Source organism: Megascapheus bottae, chromosome 20 (assembly GCF_031878675.1).
Source record: "Megascapheus bottae isolate mThoBot1 chromosome 20, mThoBot2.hap1, whole genome shotgun sequence".
Classification (NCBI taxonomy): Eukaryota; Metazoa; Chordata; class Mammalia; order Rodentia; family Geomyidae; genus Megascapheus; species Megascapheus bottae.
Genome location: NC_143528.1, coordinates 19,557,814 through 19,577,232, shown reverse-complemented (window position 1 = coordinate 19,577,232; position 19,419 = coordinate 19,557,814). Strand labels below are relative to the sequence as shown.

Sequence of the window (19,419 nt, the reverse complement as noted above, 5' to 3'; positions counted from 1 at the left end):
TGCATGGGAATGGGTCTCAAGGGATGCTTGTGACCAAGGCCAAGCCAAAGGACTTCTAAAACAGGAAGGCATAAACAGGACTGTGAAGACAGTTCCCGAATTCTACTTGGTCATTCCTTGTGGAACTCAGTAACACTTACTGCTTGCAACTGAATTCCAAAGACAGAATTTGCACTGGAGTAATTTTGATGGATCAGGAAAACATTCAACACACAAGGAATTTTACTGCGCAAATCAAAAAACCTCCTAATGCATCAGACCATGTTTTGATACCAAATTAGAGAATTAATGATCAGCATTTGCTGTGTAATTCAAACACATATATGCATTTACAAAACATCTGAAGCTCAAAAATATCAAATAACATTGACTAGACAAAGCAAAGACACCATAAACTCTTGAGCTTTTCATTTTTAACATGATGTATCCTGTTACTTATTGGGTAATTTGTGAGGTTTTCAAACTTGGCATTGTTTTAGATGTCAAAATGTAAAATGACTAACTTTTTAATCAGGCGAGACATTTTCCAGATCATTAAAGGAAGAGTCATGGTGATTGAGCTCTTAAGAAGAACCTGAAACCCAGAGGCCTCTTGGGTAACAGAAAAATATATGATTCTGTTTATCTTATTTGTACTAAGGCCATCAACAAATCCACAAATGAGAGAATGTCTTGGACAATTTAAACTATGGCAAATTGAATCACTTTTGTTCTGTTCTGAAAATTGTCTTTGATTGCCCTCATATAACAAGCACAGATTATCCTGGGAGGCATCAAGTTCCTAGAATGTTTGCATGATACTAAAAGACAGCATTTCAAGTATTCTCTTCAGTTGGAATTGAACCAGAGCCACGGCTTTGACAATGTTCCATAAAATGAAGACTACCTCAAACCCACAAAGCAAGCAGCTCTGTTATGTGACATGTCTGGATAGTTTTCCCCAGGCTGTCTTGGGCCAGGCTTACTTCAGTTAGTTCAGGGCAGTGAACATTTATATATACATAAATTCATGTATATATAAACATTTATGTATATATGTATGTATGTACTCTACTGTATATGAGTATGTTTTTTTTAAGGGCCAGATTAGCCTTTGTCTCAAAAAGCATGTGTCAGGAGCTGGGAGTTTGGCCTAGTGGTAGAGTGCTTGCCTAGCATTCAGGAAGACCTGGGTTGATTCCTTTGTACCACATACTTAGAAAAAGCTGGAAGTGGTGCTGTGGCTCAAGTGACAGAGCTCTAGTCTTGAGAAAGCCCAAGACAGTGCTCAGGCCCTGAGTTCATGCCCCAGGACTGGCAAAAAAAGCATGTGACAATAGATTATGCTAACTGTTTATGCAGGGGCAGCAACACAAATTAATATCTACCATCTTTTGATTTTACTTTGTTTCTCCTTTGCCAGATACCTTATTACCTTGTAGGTAGAAGAGGTGTAGTGGGGTAACTTTTATGTGAAGATCTTGAGAAGTCAGATCATTGTGTCTTGGTATCACCATAACCAAAGATTCGTAATTTTGCTTTGATTTCCTCTCTCTCTCTCTCTCTCTCTCTCTCTCTCTCTCTCTCTCTCTCTCTCTCTCTCTCTCTCTCTCTCTCTCTCTCTCTGTCTCTCTCTCTCTCTCTCTTTGTCTCTCTCTGTCTCTCTCTCTCTGTCTCTCTCCCTCTCCCTCTCCCTCTCTTTCTCTCTCAGTTATCAGCTGTCACATGGGAGTAAAGAGTTGAAACAAAGCCTTTCTGCAAGAACTGTGATCAAGAATTCTGTATAATTCATTTTACTTATTTATTTTTAATTGTATTTTATTGTCAGGATAATGTATAGAGGAGTTACAATTACATTTGTCAGGTAGTAGGTACATTAATTCTTAAAACTTGATGCCCCTTCTTGTGTTTTTATTCCCCTTTCCCTCCCCTCTTCCCTTCCCAGTCATCTTGTTGTCCTTCTTCCCATCCCTATTTCAAATAAGCAAATAAATGCATATACAGTATGCCAATATACAAATTCAGATACAGTAACCTCATGAAATTAATCATAAGTGGAAAAAAAGAGAAAAGAAAAGAAATAACTTCACATAGTATATTAAGAACAGCAATCACAAAGATAAACCTCTTGCTTCATTAACTTAGAGTTCAATTTGCTTACATCTTGTACAACCTTATGCACACAGCTTTTTTTTTTTTTTTGCGAGTCCTGGGCTTGAGTTCAGGGCCTGAGCACTATCCTTGGACTTTCCTCAAGGCTAGTGCTCTACCCTGAGCCACTGCACCACTTCTGGCTTTTTCTATGTATGTGGTACCAAGGAATTGAACCTGGGTCTTCGTGCATGCTAGGCAGGCACTCTACCTGTAGGCCAAGCTCCCGGCCCAGCACACAGCTTTTGAGCTATTGTGATCCTCTGTTAGGAAAATCCTAAATGTGCATTAATTGTTAAAAATTAGGGAAACCATGGAGCTTATGCTCCTTTGGGTCTGGCTTACTTCACTTAATGTGATTTTTTCCACGTCTTTCCATTTCCTTATGAATGGGGTGATGTGCCCACAGAATGGGAGAAGATCTTCACTAGCAATACAACAGACAAGGGCCTCATATCTAAAATATACCTATGGCTCAAAAAATTGAATCTCTCAAAAACAGATCCTCAAGAAACAACCATCCCATTAAACGGTGGGCTAAAGACTTAAAGAGACTTCTCTGAAGGGGAAGTAGAAATGGCCTATGGACACATGTGGCCAGGATGTGGCCAGGAGGGATTGCTACTACACTGATGGTGGGAGTACAAACTCAGTTATCCACTCTGGAAAGCAGTAAAAACAAAACATTTAAGAATTTTTGATCCAATCAGTTGATATGGCTGTTTTGGGGTTAATGTATTGTCAGCTTGGAAGTAATTCAGGAGAAGGGACATATGGTCTTAAGAGGTGAGAAAGTATTGTGATATATGATTGATTTTGAGGTATATTTTAAATACAAGGATATTCAAAGATAGGATGCACATTAATCTTGTAATGATGCATTCTTTTGAAATGAGATCATTTCTAGTTAAGCTGTTCTAAGTTGTCAATGCATTTCTCCTTCTCTTTCTGACTCTGGTCAGATGAGAAAGATGGCTAAGTGAGTTCATTTTTCCATTATATTGCGAGGACTTAATGCAAGTTGACATTTATCTTTACTTATCTTTTTTGAATGTGTCAACCGCTACTTGGAAATATTTATTGGAAAATTCCAAGTAGTTCATTTAGTCCTTTAAAATCTGAGTTTAGAAACATACAAGCCATCTCAATCTCATTTCTGGATATTTTATCCAAATTGGTATCCTGAGTGTAATGCCAACTCAGAGCCTCTTCTGCCTGTAAGTGGGTGCTAGGGACTCATCACTTTCAATAGCAAGGGCCATGGTTGCTTATGCTCAGAAGAATACTGCATCCCTCAAATCATTCTTGAATCAATGGCTCTAGAACATATGCCCATGGAATTCACAGCCAAATTATTCATAGCATTTATGCGTGTAGACAAAGGTCAGAACTGATCCAACATTATTCCTAGGAAGGAGGAAAATTATTACCACAAGATATAAAGGACATAAGACTATTGGTTATTTTATATGAATATATAACCATACCAAATTTCCTAGATAATTTTTCTAATTAAAAAAAAAGCCCTGTATAGAAGTAGCACTGTGGCTTAAGGTGTAGGGCAGCTCCCTTGAGCTGAAGAGCCCAGGGACAGCATCTAGGTCCAGAGTTCAAGCCCCACAACCAATAAAAAACAAACAAACAAACGCCCTGAATGACTTTCATGAAAACTTGAAGCTTTCAAATCTTTACAACTCAAGTTGCTCAAAATACAGATAGATTTCCCTTCAAGACATTGATCAGAAGCAGATCATCTGGTAGATGACTCTTTCTGGTGTCTTTCCAAAGCCTCAAGCTCAGAGAAGCCCTCTATTTAGAAGCACTCAAAATAGATGTTGATTTTTGTTTTGCTGCAAATAGCCATGTGGCTCATATAACTAGAGGATGCCTCTAAATACTTACAAGTACACCTTCTTTTTTGTAAGGCAAAGTCATTTGTTAGACTTGATAGTAGCAGGATAATGGTACAGGCTTATATTATGTAAATTAAAAGCCAACTTGATTCTAATGAAAAGAAATAAAGTCCCCAAGGAACCTCTGTGAGTGAGGCATATTGTGAAAGAGTCATATAGACAATCAATAAGAAGAGTGTCATAGAAGAATTGAATCACATTAGGAGAATGGTTGCATGGTTTCGATATGGTTTGAATGTGCTTTCCCAAAGCTTCTTGTAGTGGAATTAAGAGACTTAACGTTTGGAGGTGGAACTTCTGGAGAGCAGTTTAGGATTAGACAAGGTCATTAGAACAGAACCCCACTGATTGAATCCTAGTGATGTTATAGGGAGAGACACTTGAACATTTACACACACACACACACACACACACACACACACACACACACACACACACTTCTGTTCCTTGAGATATGACACTCTGTGCTGCTTCCAGACTCTGCCAGCAAGAGAGATATGGCCCCTGTCTCTTTTTACCACCAGAATCATGAGTTAAAATAAACCTCCTTCCTCTATGAAAATGGAGTAATATAGATGGATCATGGAACCATGCAGGCCTGAATTCAAATCCCACATCTAGCTAATTGTAAGTATCATCCACTTAAGCAGGATCAATTGACACGAAGTCACTCTCCGATGGCAAATGGACATAATTCTTACTATATTTTAAAGTAGACATGGAGTTTTTTTTTTGCTTTTTTCATTGCTTTTCTTTTGTTATAGTACCGGAGATTAAATGTAATGCTTTATACTTATTAGGCAGGCACTCTACTACATGAGACACAGTTCCCTTCTTTTTGTTTTAGATTGCCTTTGAGATACTGGCTCACACTAACTTTGCTTATGCTGATCTTGAACCTGGATCCTACCTCTACCTTCTAAGTAGTTGGGCTTTTAGCTGTGTCTCACCACACAATGGTTGTAAGTTAAATTGAATAGATTTTCATATTTCTTAATTATCTTATCTCAATTTATCCACATATTGTCATTGAGATGGAATTCTGCTTTCTAGGCATCTTTCTTTTCTCTTTTTTTCCATAAACAGATATTTCACTTAGCTGAGATTTCCTTCTGCCACCCCTCTGCAATGATAAAGAAGAGACAGGCTTCAAGCTATGATCCAATTAAACAGGAACTTGGTAGACCAGCAAGAATAAAAGCTACTGTTAAGGCAGGCAGTGAAAAGGTTGTTATGATTAACCTAAATAACTTTCCCATTACAATTGACAGCTTATAACCTAAAATGATGATTGGAGGAAAAGAGATGTCTATAAAATGTCACATAATGAATTCATAGATAAATTACAGAGTAAGAGCAATAACATCCCATAGCAGCCTTCCTGCTTTTAATTCTCTGTTGCTCTTCTCTCCTACCAGAAGTATTCATCTTCACTTTGAAAAGGCAGTCTGATCTTATAGAGAAGTATTTTGAATTGTGTAGTTGGTGAATTTTCCCTCTACTTTCCAATTTTTAAATCTTTGATATCACAAAGCATCTGACATAAAAAGAAGTGATTTAAAGCTTGGTTCTGGTGGCTCATGCCTGTAATCTTACCCAGTGAGGATGTTGAGATCTGAGAATCATGGTGCAAAGGCAAGAAAGTCCAAGGAGGGAAGTCAATAAGATTCTCCTGATTAATCACCTCATAAAAGCCAAAACTAGAGCTGAAGCCTTGAGCAACAAAGCAGGGGACAATGCCCAGGCCCTGAGTTCAAGCCCTAGGACTTCCCACTTTCCTCTCCAACCTGTATAAGAGTGATTTAATGTAGCTTAGTTTAAGATATTTATTTCATTCTTAGAATTTAACTGGGAAGCAAACATCAAATGCTTTGGTAGGAATACAGGGTTGATTTTCTCTGTGTTTTATTTTTAAAATTCCAACTGTGGGAAGGGCTTTAGATCAATTACCCCATTTTTGAGGTTAGCTATTTGAGGATAAAAGAAATAACCGCGTTAAGATGAAAATGACAGTCTGACAAGCAGATTCCTCTTTCTGTCTCTGAGAAAAGAAGCCGTATCTTCTGTGGAGGTGGTTTAGAATATTTCATGTCAAGATCAATCTCACAGGCCATTACGGTACAGTGTTGAAGTCAGTGCAGAATCATTTGACACAGGTATAGGGAGGAAAAAATAAAATGTCAGAAGGAAGTAGAGTAGAAGGCTAAAATGGTTACTGAATAAAATAACAAGAACTGATATAGGGTCTCTATATTTATTTTTCTAAGACAAGTAGGTCCACAATAGTTTCTTGTGACAAGAACTCCATTGGCCCAGCTGCTATTACAGTTCAAATGAAAACCATTGTTTTGCCTTTTCTTTTTTTTTTTTTTTTTGCCAGTCTAGGCTTGGGCTCAGTGCCTGAGCCCTTGGACTTTCTCAAGGCTAGCACTCTACCACTTGAGCTTCAGCACCACTTGTGGCTTTTTTTCTATGTATGTGGTACCGAGGAATCGAACTGGGGTCTTCGTGCATGCTAGGCAAGCACTCTATCACTAGGCAAAACTCCCAGCCCATTTTGCTTTTTCTAAGCCCTGGCCAATAACCATTTTTGCCTTCCCTGAAAGACCTCAGAATTTTTTTTTCATATATTTTTATTGTAATTAATAGAAGGGTTACATTATATTCACCCGATAGAAGGTACTTCACAGGCGTTGATACCCTTTCTCATGTCTTGGTCCCCATTTACCTTCCCTGCTCCCCGCCCCTCATCTTGTTCTCCCCCCTTGCCTATCTGATTTCAAAAAAACAAATACATATATATGCAATATATCTGATAACCAGGTGAAATACTGTAACAATATGAGATAACCAAGGGACAGCAAAAGAGATGAGAGATAACACAGTACATTAAGGACAATAATCACTCATTATATGGCTTTTCTTTCTATATCCTGGAGGTCCTTTCATTTAGCGTCATCCTATATGGCCTTATGTATCTAGGTTTTGTTCTATTGTAAATCACTGCTAAGAGATCCCAAGGTTTCTACTGATTATGACAAATGAGGGAAACCATTGAGCCTATGTTCCTTTGAGTCTGGCTTACTTCACTTAGTATGATTTTTTCTAAGCCTTTCCATTTCCTTACAAATGGGGCGATGCCATCTTTTCTGACATCAGCATAGAATTCCATTGTGTATAAATGCCACATCTTGTTGATCCACTCATCAACTGAGGGGCATCTGGGTTGGTTCCATATCTTTGCTATGGTAAATAGTGCTGCAATGAACATCATTGTGCTAGTGGCTTTAGTATGTCCTTGTTTCTGGACAATTGGGTAAATGCCTAGTAGTGGAATTGCTGGGTCATAGGGGAGCTCTATGTTTAGTCTTTTGAGGAACTGCCATACTGCTTTCCATAGTGGTTGAAGAAGTTTGCACTCCCACCAACAGTGTAGTAGTGATCCCTCCTGGCCACATCCCCTCCAGCATCTGTTGTTATTAGATTTCTTGATCCTGGCCATTCTCACTGGAGTGAGGTGGAATCTTAGAGTTCTTTTGATTTGCATTTCTTTTATGGCCAGAGATGTCGAGCATTTCTTCATGTGTCTATGGGCTATTCTTATTTCTTCTTCAGAGAAGACTCCTTTTAAGTCTTTGGCCCATCTTTTAATGGAGTGGTTGTTTCCTTGGAGATTAGTTTCGGAGTGATTCAATTATTTTTAGTTGTTGATATATTTTATATATGAGGCCTTTGTCTGTTGTACAAGACCTCAGAATTTTAACAAATATGCATATGGTAAAATATTTGCATGGCAATGTTATTTCTTGAAATTGCTGCAGTTAAATAATCTGATGTATTTCTAATTGACTCCTAAAGATTACTGCCAATATTTGTCTTCTGATTTAATAACTTGTTTGCTGAATGCCAGGAAAAATGTTTTGAGCAACTGAGCAATGTCAAAGCTTATTATATACTGCTGGTATTATTATAAATATGTGTTCATACCTGTTTCAGAGATGCACTCATCTAATTTCATGTGCTATGTGGAGTTAAGTTTTGAACATGTGGGACATGTGGGAACTAGCAATGTCCACTAATTTAATCTTTTGATCTTAAGATGTAAATAATACATTTCTTATAGTGGGCTAAAAGCAAAAAGGATATGTCTTTGAAGAAACATGCATTTCGTTAACATTTAATACTTCTGATTTCCCCCCTTGGGGAGCAGACTGTAATCTTTCTGTCTCCTGCTCCTGTAAAATTGGAATCACAAGCATGTACCACTATGTACAACCTGGTTTGGTGATTGAGACAGGGTCCTGATAACTTTGTCTGGACTGCTCTCAAATTGTGATCTTCCTAGCTTTACCTTCTGAATAGCTGGGATCACAGGGGTCCACCACCATGCCCAGACCCAGAGTTATTTATTTTACTCTCAGAAAATTTATTCTAAGGATTCTTGGATTAGTGATCTGATTTAGCCTGAATTTGTGCTTCGAGTTGACAGGGAATGCTTGGATAACAGTTGCAACTAGAAGTGCCAATGTTCCTGTAAGGATTTACCTGAATTTAAGGAACACGACAACCAAATAGGATTGTTTTTTAGTTCTGGGGTTTTTTTTTTAAGCAGTCTCTTTTATAATACTCGTCAGAAAGATTGCAAACAGGCCTATCCTAAAACTAAGTGCTATAAGACTTCTGAGTAGTACAACAAAATGGGATTGGATATCTAATTGCACTCCTATTGAGCACAATGCCAACCCAAATAACCTCCCTTCTAATCCTTACCAGCTCCTAGGTTCCCAGCAGTCTTCATTTTTTATACCTAATATAGTCCTGCCACTATTTAAAGCTAAAACTTGCCCTCAACCCACCAAAAATAGGCAAAGAAAACAACATACAAATTTTACTTAAATTATACATTGTAGAGCAGGGAAACTTATTTGGACAATTTTTTTTTCATTTACTAAATCCCTTATATGACCTTGCGATTAAGTCTAGTAATGGCTGAAAGATTCTGTATGAAGATCGATAAGCATATTTTAATATACGATATTTACTGGCCATTTCCACCCTGTTCAATCTTCTTCTATCCTGGATTCTTGTAGCACTTAACCAAGGAGACAAGAGCTCTTCTGCACAAAGATACAAACTCATGATGACTATCTGGGTTCATCTCCAAGGAAGGCTGCACCTGACACGATGTGAGTTTCCACACAGACCCAACCCAGACCCAGTCTGAGATTCTTGGTTGATTGAACTCTTACCTTCAGCATCTACAGGGAGTTGACCAAGGACAAAATTCGATACTCATTGACTTAGGCAGTAATTTCCAAAGCAATTGCTTATTATTGTTTCTAATGAAAAACACAAGAATTTCCTCACTTATTTCGAGCATTTGTTAATGGAAACACAGGTGGCATTTTACAAATGATGTGGAGGATGTGAGTTCCCAGCGATTCTAGAAAAATGTTTGGAGAAGGCAATCACTTCCCTGCAGTGTATAGAAAATTTCTAATATTCACAGTTGTTATTGAGATATGGGGTGTCTGTCCTCCTTGTGTTAGGATTGAGAGTTGGAAATGTTACTTATAATGGAAGCAAAAGTGTTTGACTTAAAAAGTGGGCAGCTCTTTTGTGAGTGGCAACTTCAAACACACACACACACACAATACATACGTACACACACACACACACACACACACACACACACACACACACACACACAGATGCATCATCTAGGGAGAGGCAGAATCAGAAGTCAGACACTCAGGCTTGTGGATTAAATCATATGTTTTTGCTGTCCTAATGTTAAGGTTACATTAAGTCCTGAGAATGAACTTGTGCTGGGCAGACTACTTCTATGTACTTGTTTTTTAAAATTTGTATAATGAAGGATTTGTTTTCAAACACAAAAGAAAAGTCTTTTCATAGTCCAAAGTTTTGCTAAATGTAGGAAGGTTTGTTTAGTCAATTATTTATTGAATGTTTATGCACAAATTACTTTGCTTATACTCTCATTGTCTTCTAACTTACAAACAAAATTTAATGACTCATTTACTTATTAAAATTCAGAAGAGATTGTTAAAGATCTGTATTCTGAAAGCATCAAGATAAGATTGATTACTAACCAAAATGCACTACAACATCTAGCGTTAAGTTCTATAGGTTCTCTCTATGAGACATACCTTTCTGTATTTTCTGAGATTCTCAGTTTTAGAATTTGGTTGTAAGATAATATCCATTTTTGTTAGCATACATAAAACAAAGAAACAAAAAACCTACCCTCAACTTCAGTCTATAAATCACCACCACTTGTAAAAAGCTTTCCTAAGCATGAGTTGTGGTAGGGATAGCGAGAGTGAGAAGAACTATTAATTTCTTTTTTGTTTTCTTCTGGAGTTTATAGTAGAGAAGTACTCCAAAGAGGATTAATCCAAATGCATGTTGCAATTCCAAATGTCACATCTTTTACCCAGCTCCTGTTTAGGGATGGAAGTATATTGGCTTTGCAGAAGCTGTCTGAAAGATGGAAGCACTTTGGATTTCTAACCAATATTTTCATCACATTTTCTTACGGGTTGCATTAGTCATGTCATCACTTGCTAAATTACAGCAGCATGCGGAACACATTGACAGTTCAAATTACTTTTCATGTAACTCCTGCTGTTGGAAGGCTTTGGAAGCTGTCAAAAAATTACCAAGGTCACAGACATTTGCTAAAGTCTTATTACCCGCAGAAATTTTAAGCAGTTTATTACCCTATTCAAAAATACTACCAGTTTTACTTAACCTAAGTTATGATTTAGTATGTCTGGCTATTTTTAAGCCTAATTTTTGATATGCAAATACGTTGTTATTAACATGATGATTGGGAAAAGCAATCATCTGAATTAGAGAGAAGAGTGAGTTATGGTATTTATTTATTTATTTTTGTGGTGTTACTTGGGGTTTGAACTCAAAAAGGCCTTGCATTTGCTAGGCTGATCTGATACATGAGTCAAGGACCCTGCCCTATGAAATATTAAATGTTTGCAAAGAAACAACTTATTTTTCTACAACTTTAGCCCAGTAACAATACCCACAATAATAAAATTGGCTGATTTTAGTGACTCCATATAAATTATCTATACACATATATACATATCAACACTTACATGAGGCTAATGTTCTTTATTAAGGTTTTTTTCCTTTCCTATTTTTTTTTTGCCAGTCCTGGCCTTGAGCTCAGGGCTTGAGCACTGTCCTTGGACTTTCTCAAGGCTAGAGCTCTACCACTTGAGCCTCAGCACTACTTCCAGCTTTTTTTTCCCCCTAGGTTTGTGGTACTGAGGAACTGAACCCTTCATGCGTGCTAGGCAAGTACTCCACCACTAGGCTAACCTCCCAGCCCTTAAGGTTTCTTTATGTAACTTAACTTTCTGTCCTAGTATTTTCCTTAAGAACATGGCTCTAAATAGCATAAAAATAAATGCAGCGAAGATTCTCACTGGGTCATCCTGGTCAATACGTAAGCTAAGATTAAAATCTAAATTCATACTTATTTTCATTGAGTACTAGATTTATGAAATTCTCTTGTGCCCAGGCCTCACTCAATGTTCCTATCTCCTACTTAGAAAGATGGCATCATTTGTTCATTTCCAACTTATTGGCCTTCCCTTTCAAGAACCCATTTCATTTCTCCTATTTTGTAAGCCACAATCTGAGGTCTGCCCTCAAGTCTGCATGTTTTGGGAAGTAAAACAAGAAGCATTTTACTCTAGAAAGAGATAATGCTCTTATTTCTTATTTCTTAGCTTTTTCTTAAGTCCCACATTTTCTTTGACTAAGAGCTTTGGTTAGGATAATAAGTAGTCCTTTCTAGTCCATTTGATTTTGCATAGTTTTACATAGATTTTGCACAGAATTAGAGAGGTGGGAATTTATAATAAAATAATGTGGCATAAAGAATAATACTGTTGCTTAACCCCCCATGGTAACAATGAGCAACTTAAAAAATGATATTTCAGGGAAACATATGTGGAGGCTAACAGGGCAGATAGTGAAAGGAAAAGCACTGTGTCACTTAGACATACACAGATGCATGCATACACAAATAAGAACACACTCAACGTTTTTTATTTTCTGCAGGGTTGTCTCACTGGCCATTTGTTTACAGATATTTCTACTTTCTTAGACCAGATCTGGCCACTACAACACTAGAAAAAGTTAAAGCTTCAAAAGAATATTCGTGTCACTTTGGTTCAAATTTGTTATCCAATCCTCTTTGCTTCACAAAAGCATCTAAAGGATGGAGGGGGATTATCTAGGTACTAACACTTTCATTGCAAAGGTGCTATCTAGCTGAACACTGCTATATTCTGTATATATGTGTATATATGCTATATATGTGTAGATGGATATTTTCAGTGTTTCTACTGCTTACACAGCCCCTACAATATGTAGTAGCTTGCACTTACTCAGTAAGTCCTTGAGAACGATGTCTCATTTACTTATATGATGAAATGGTCATGGGGGAGAGAGAGCCAGGCAGAGCAGCTGGAAGTTCTTCTTGCCCAGGACATTCCACCCCGAGGCTCTTGCTAGTTGTCCAAGGCCTTTCCAAGGGCTTCTTGGACACCCTGCATGTAATGGTGTTCCTGATGTTTATTATGCCTCTGGTATGTGACACTTGGGTGCTTTCTGGATGATTTAGAGGGGCCAGGCTAATAAATCCACACACACAAAAATCTCTGGCAAATGTTACGGGTTACCAGGCTGACATTTTGGCACGTGGCTGGGATGGGCTTGTTTAAAGTGTGCAGTGTAGTTCAGCAATAATTTGGGATTGCTGAGTACAAACCAGGACCATAAAAATGCTATACTTGCCTCACTGTTTCAATCAACTCGAAATGGCCAGTGTGTAGAGTACATGTATAAGTTAGGTAAAAGTATCTTCACTGTTGAATGCTTAAACACTGACATGACCATGATTTACCATGATTTTGTCTTTCTAAGAGAAGACTAGCAATAGTATTTGTTTTAGAAAGATTTTGAGTATTTAGACCATGTATATTTATCTTACCCATCCCAATAGAAATTAAATCAACAAGGAATTAAGCAACCCTTGGCGTCGGTTCATCTTTGAGTTGTTTATAACATAACATAGATGGAGTTGTTCTAACAGTGGACATTGGTGTTATTTGGGGATATGTTTCTCAAGTATTAGATCAATCAGTTTTTAATGAATGACAAAGTTTTATGTTTGGCCATGTGTTCTCTTTCTTCCCCCTTTCTGTCTACTATTAAATACTTGTACATATATCATCTAAAACAAAAGATAGGCTGTGGTGAGAACCTGTCTCTCTGCAGGTGTTTTGGCATTAAAGCCACAGCCAGCATGTCTGATAATCTAAGTCGCCGGCATTCTGAGTTCCTTGTGTATCATGGTTTGACTCCTTTTTGTGGCATGTCGCTGTTATCGACATATCTTCTAAATGTTTTATTTCATTGAGTTGTTTTACTAATTATGTCACATAATATTACACAGTTACTGTGTTAAAATTCATCCTTTGTGTTGCTCATTTCTATAAGTACTTATTTTGCTCCTTTCTATAGGTACTTATTTGCTTCCTCTTTACCATTTTACATTTGGTGTGTCTGCTTTTCTGGGCAGGAGTATTTTGGTTGCTTGTAAATTTTTGCTACTTGAATAATGCTGCAAGGAATATATACATATATATATATATGTTTCTTATTGCTTTGTTTCTTAATTAATTGCTTGCCAGAGAGGATAAGGGATAATAATCTATCAGTTTTTAAAAGTTCTTTCTATATTACAAGAAGTGTTTGGTGAATATTGCACACAGAGCCTCACAATAACCAAACAGGATAAATACTGTTATTTTATTTCATTTTCACAAAAAAACATCAAAACACAGAGAAGGGTAGATAATTTCCCCAAATCACCCAGCTACACCAAGCTACATCAAGTGGCACACCAAGCTTGGAAATTTAGACAGTTTGATTTCAGAGTTTGTGTTCTTCAAGATTGTTCTAATGAGGATATTTATTAGAACAAACAGCCTGATGCATTTCAACAGAATCAATTCTCTATATTTGTCTGGATATATAAACATTTAGATAGAGGCATATATTTGTTGTTGTTGTTGTTATTAACTAAAATTGAATGTAAATGCATAATTTGGATTGCTGAAGATACAACTTATCCAGCAATAGACAGTATTGAAATACTTGTGTACTTTATGTCTACCCTAAATATGACTTTCAATTTATCTTATTTACTTATCACAGGCATAAAGATTTTGGCATTTTTTAAATAAGCAAGCAATCCACTATTTGTGTGACGTTCTCAGCCTTTCAACAAATTTTCAGATAGGGCTTCATACTTTTGGCTGAGAACTTCTATCTCTACCTCCCTTGTAGCTATGATTACAGATATGGGCCACCATGTCTGATTTGTTATTTGAAATAGAGTCTCACTGGTTTGTTGTTGTTGGGGTTTTTTTTGGGGGGGGGTTGACTTTGAAACGTGGGCCTGGGAGTTTGGCCTAGTGTTAGAGTGCTTGCCTATCATGCACGAAGACCTGGGTTAGATTCCTTGGCACCACAAACATAGAAAAAAGCTGGAAGTGGTGCTGTGGCTCAAGGGTAGAGCTCTATCCTTGAGAAAAAGTCCAAGGACAGTGCTCAGGCCTGAGTTCAAGCCCCACAACTGGCAAAAAAATTAAAATATAATTCTCCTATTTCTATCTCCTCAGTAACTTGGAATACTTAGGAGCTAAAAGTACCTGGTAATGTTAATGATTTCGATGCTGAAGGAATCACTGAAAGCTCTCTCCAATCCAGTGCTGGAGTTCTCTATATTTTTCCACAGACACACATCTTGATTCTTGATCAGTCATCCCAGGATGTTCTAGTCCCATCTATAGTCTCCTTAAAGGAGCCACAGTTTATTCTGTGGTTCAGTGCTAAGGTTACAATCTGGCCTAGGGTGGCTCAGGGTGATTGGAATTCTAATTCCCTAGGAGAGGAACAGCTACTGCATAAGGAATAAACCCCCTCCCAAGTAGAGAAGCATCTTCAAAAATACATAGCACTAAACATCTGAGGCAGGGAGTTCGTGAGTTCAGGACCAGTCTGGGAAACACAAAAGATTCAAGGGAAGATTGAGCCACACAGTGAGTTTGATGTTTACCTGAGTTCCATATTCAGACTCTGTCTCTATGTGAATGTGTGCGTGTGTGCACGCGCATGCGGGCACACATGTGTGTTTTGTATATACATAGTTTGTCTATAGTAAACATATGCAGTGTAACTTTCCTTAATTTCACATGCATTGCTACATACAAATTCATAATGAATAAGTAGAGTCAGATTATGTTGTCATAGATGTATGTAAAATACAAAGACAGGCTACAGCCTTTGTTTACATGACAAGGACCAAAGTTGTCATCAGAAACCTCCCCTCCCACATCACTGCTCTATTAATTTGTTCTATGCATCCTGATTTGGAAGGTTCTAGCCCAAGAGGAAGAATGAGCCATCAGATGGATGAGTCACACATTATAGTTATAATTGCCGGAATGCTTGAAAATGAAATCATTTCATTCAGCTGAACCAACATTATAAAAAGTAAATTACTTCATATGCCCTTGGCATAAGGCTGATATCTATTTTGAGTTTTTCCTGGAATTATCTCATTTATTCTTTCCACCCTCTATTGAGCCTGTTTCCTTCTTTCTCCATTCCAAGAGCTTTCTTGGTCATGTTAATGAGGAAGAAGCAGATTAGGGGATAGAGAGCATGGATGACTTTCAGACCGTTAAAGGAAGCAAGGCAAAAAGTCCCCCTAAGTTACTGGGCTAATAATGAGCATCATTCTAGGCATAAAGAAAAGGATTTCAAGATAACGGGTTTATCTTTATTAGTATTTAAAGTATCCTCTATCTTAAAGTCTGTATTAGAACTTTATTTCTAGGTTTCCACTCATCACTCTATCTACATTTAACTCCAGTGTGTTTGAATATGTATATTTCTTACTTCTCCTTTTCTCCATACAGATTTTCAATATACACGAGCATTTAACATATAACCAAAATAATTTAATAGCACTCGCAACACTTTTCATTTTATTTGGCAAAAGTTTTAATTCAGTCTTGTAAACTAGAAAAAATCTTTAGCTTTTTATTTTGTACTAAAAGAAGAAACTAAGTTCATAATTTAAAAAAAAACATATTTTCCTGAAATGTTTCCTGAATGGAAGACTAACCTGTACTAGCGTAGGGATAAATTTTGGAGACTGTTTTTCCTCTCTGTTTTCCAGGTGTTTGTAATGTAGTGCTTTACTTTCTAAATACTTTTTTTGTCATTTTTTTAATGAAGGAAAATAAGATAGTGCTAAATTGCACGTAGCTCATTGCTATGACACAAAATAATAGCACAATGGATAAAGCTATTCACACTTTTCAGGTACATGCCTTTAAGTAAATGAGCAAGAAGAAATTGCTCTATTGGCAACAGAAAGTGTCCAAACTCTTTTTTTTTCCACGAGAGTCTTTATTACAAGCTCAAGCCTGGATTCACAACCGACACCAACACAACGGGTCTGCAAACTCTTACACATCTTCATTTACTTGAATTGTTTTTTCCAGGATGGATTGCTTTCCTCAGTATTTAACACTTCACATTTTCCCCAAGTGGTGCCTGCCTGCGTTTGCATAATGATCACAGGACACTAGCTCTGAAATTGGATTTTGATGTTGCTTTTGTGTTTCCTGTGGGTTACAGTTTCTCTGATGTGTATGAGCCCCCCGCCTTATGAATCAGAGAAACATGAGTTGTGCATTGGTGTGACTAACTGGTGGTGAAATGAGCATGCACTAGTCTGCTGCCCACCCTGCCTGGGAGACAAACAGGTGTGCTGCCAGCAGAAAGATGGAGTGGTCATGCTGCCCCATTGCATTTAGAAAATACTGATTTTTTTGAATAAGCTTTGATGTGCTTCCGCAGAAACAATAACTGAGTCATACTCCTATTAGTAAATTGAAAAGGAATACATCCAAAGTATACAAATTGTGCTTATTAGACATGAGGAATAATTTTAAAGGCAATGTAGTGCCTTTCTACATTTAAACAATGATTTAAGCAGTGATTGTGTAACAGATCTAAATAACTTTTTAATGCAGGTATTTCATGTTTCAAGTTCAACTACAGCACTGTGTAGAACATTATAGGTCTGACATATGTTTCAGTTCAGAGAGGCTCTGGCCACTGAGCAGCGCCCAAGTGAGTTGGTAGTCAAATCGCTTACAAAAATTGCAATATATAAATTAACTAGAAAGCCTACAGAGTGGGAGAAGAACTTCACTAACCAAACAACCAACAGAAGCCTCATATGTAAAATATACCAACAGCTCAAGAAATTGAATCACTCCAAAACTAATCTCCAAAGAAACAACCATCCCATCAAAAGATGGGCCAAAGACTTAAAGAGAGTCTTCTCTGAAGAAGAAATAAGAATGGCCTATAGACCATTTACCCAATTGTCCAGAAACAAGGACATACTAAAGCCACTAGCACAACAATGTTCATTGCAGCACTATTTACCAAAGCAAAGATATGGAACCAACCCAGATGCCCTTCACTTGATGAGTGGATCAAGAAGATGTGGTATTTATACACAATGGAATTCTATGCTGATGTCAGAAAAAATGACATCGCCCCATTTGTAAAGAAATGGAAAGACTTAGAAAAAAATCATATTAAGCGAAGTAAGCCAGACTCAAAGGAACATAGGCTCAGTGGGTTCTCTCATTTGTCACAATCAGTAGAAACCCTGGGTTCTCCTAGCAGAGATTTACCATAGAACAAAACCTAGATACATAAGGCCATATAGAATGACACTAAATGAAAGGACCTCCAGGATATAGAAAGAAAAGCCATATAATGAGTGATTGTTGTCCTTAATGTACTCTGTTATCTCTCATCTCTTTGCTGTCCCTTGGTTATCTCATATTGTTACAGTATTTCACCTGGTTATCAGATACATGGTATATATGCGTATTTAGTTATTTGAAATCGGATAGGGAAGGGAGGAAAACAAGATGAGGGGTGGGGTGGGGGAGGGAAATGGGGACCAAGACATGAGAAAGGGTATCAATGTTTGTGAAGTAATGCACCTTCTATCTGGTGAATGTAATGTAACCCTTCTATTAATTACAATTACAATAAAAATATATGGAAAAAATTGCAATGTACATGAATTACCTTTGTCTCCAATGACCTTCTTTTTGTTTTCACTTCTTAGGATCTTGTTTTTCTTTCTCTCTTTCATTGTTTCTTGTCTTTTTGCAATCTGTCTTATGTTCCCCTCAAAATTTGTTAGGGTTTAGAAAATTGCACTTGAGGAGTCACAGATTATGATATGAATATGCTTGGAAAGAGGACTGTTTGACCTCAATTACAGCTATTGGAAGATGCCCGAGTTTACTTCCTAGCTTGTCTCAAAAGACCAGACATGTAATATTAACTTCAGGTTTAGTACACCTAGGTCTATCAGAGGCCTCACCTGGAACTTGTGGTCCACTCCAGCAGCTCTCTGTAAAGGGCATCACCATTGTCCAGCACCAAAGCATTGATAACTTTGACCACTTCCAGCCTTTTCTATTTATGTGGTACTGAGGAATGGAACCCAGGGATTCATGCATTCTAAGTCACATTCTCAGCCCTGCTTAACTTTTTTGCTCAAGTCTGGCACTGTACCACCTGAACCACACATCCACTTCTGTTTTTTTGCTGGTTCATTGGCGATAACAGTCTCTTGGATTTGTCTGTCCAGCCTGGCTTTGAACTTCCATCTTCCAATTAGAGCTTCCTGATTAGCTAGGATAAACATTGCCAGCCATTGGCACTTGGTGAAAATTGTTTTCCTGGTGATAACAATTTTTGTATGTTTTTTTGGACATATTTTTTTAAAGACAAGTAGATTTAAAAACACTTTATGTAATGAGTAGAAAATTTATGAAGCCCCATGATTTGTAATATAAATCACTGAAAATGTGTACAGTATGTAAATCGTGCAGAAGAAAGCATGAATGACAGTTCCCTGCAGGTGCTCCCCCACCAGCCTATAAATACCTCACAGACACATATCATAAAGTCAGATACCCAACAGATAAATAGCTGACACTAACTTCCCTGTAAATGTTGCTGGAAGGTAGTCACCAAGGGCTCATGTCTGTAATCCTATCTGTTCAGGAGGCTGAGATATAAGGATCAAAGTTCAAAACCAGCCTTGGTAGACAATGTGTGAGGCTCTTACTCCAATTAACTGCCAAAAAGTCAGAGGTATATACAGAGCTATAGAAGTATAGCTCAAGTTGTAGAGCTCCTA

At 37.5% G+C, this 19,419-nt stretch overlaps 1 protein-coding gene across 31 annotated transcripts in view; it reads right to left on the bottom strand.

Annotated features, from left to right (window-relative positions):
* Positions 1 to 19,419, bottom strand: part of Sorbs2 (sorbin and SH3 domain containing 2) — a 293,671-nt gene that overhangs the window by 89,001 nt on the left and 185,251 nt on the right. The gene's annotated exons all lie outside the window — the stretch shown is intronic.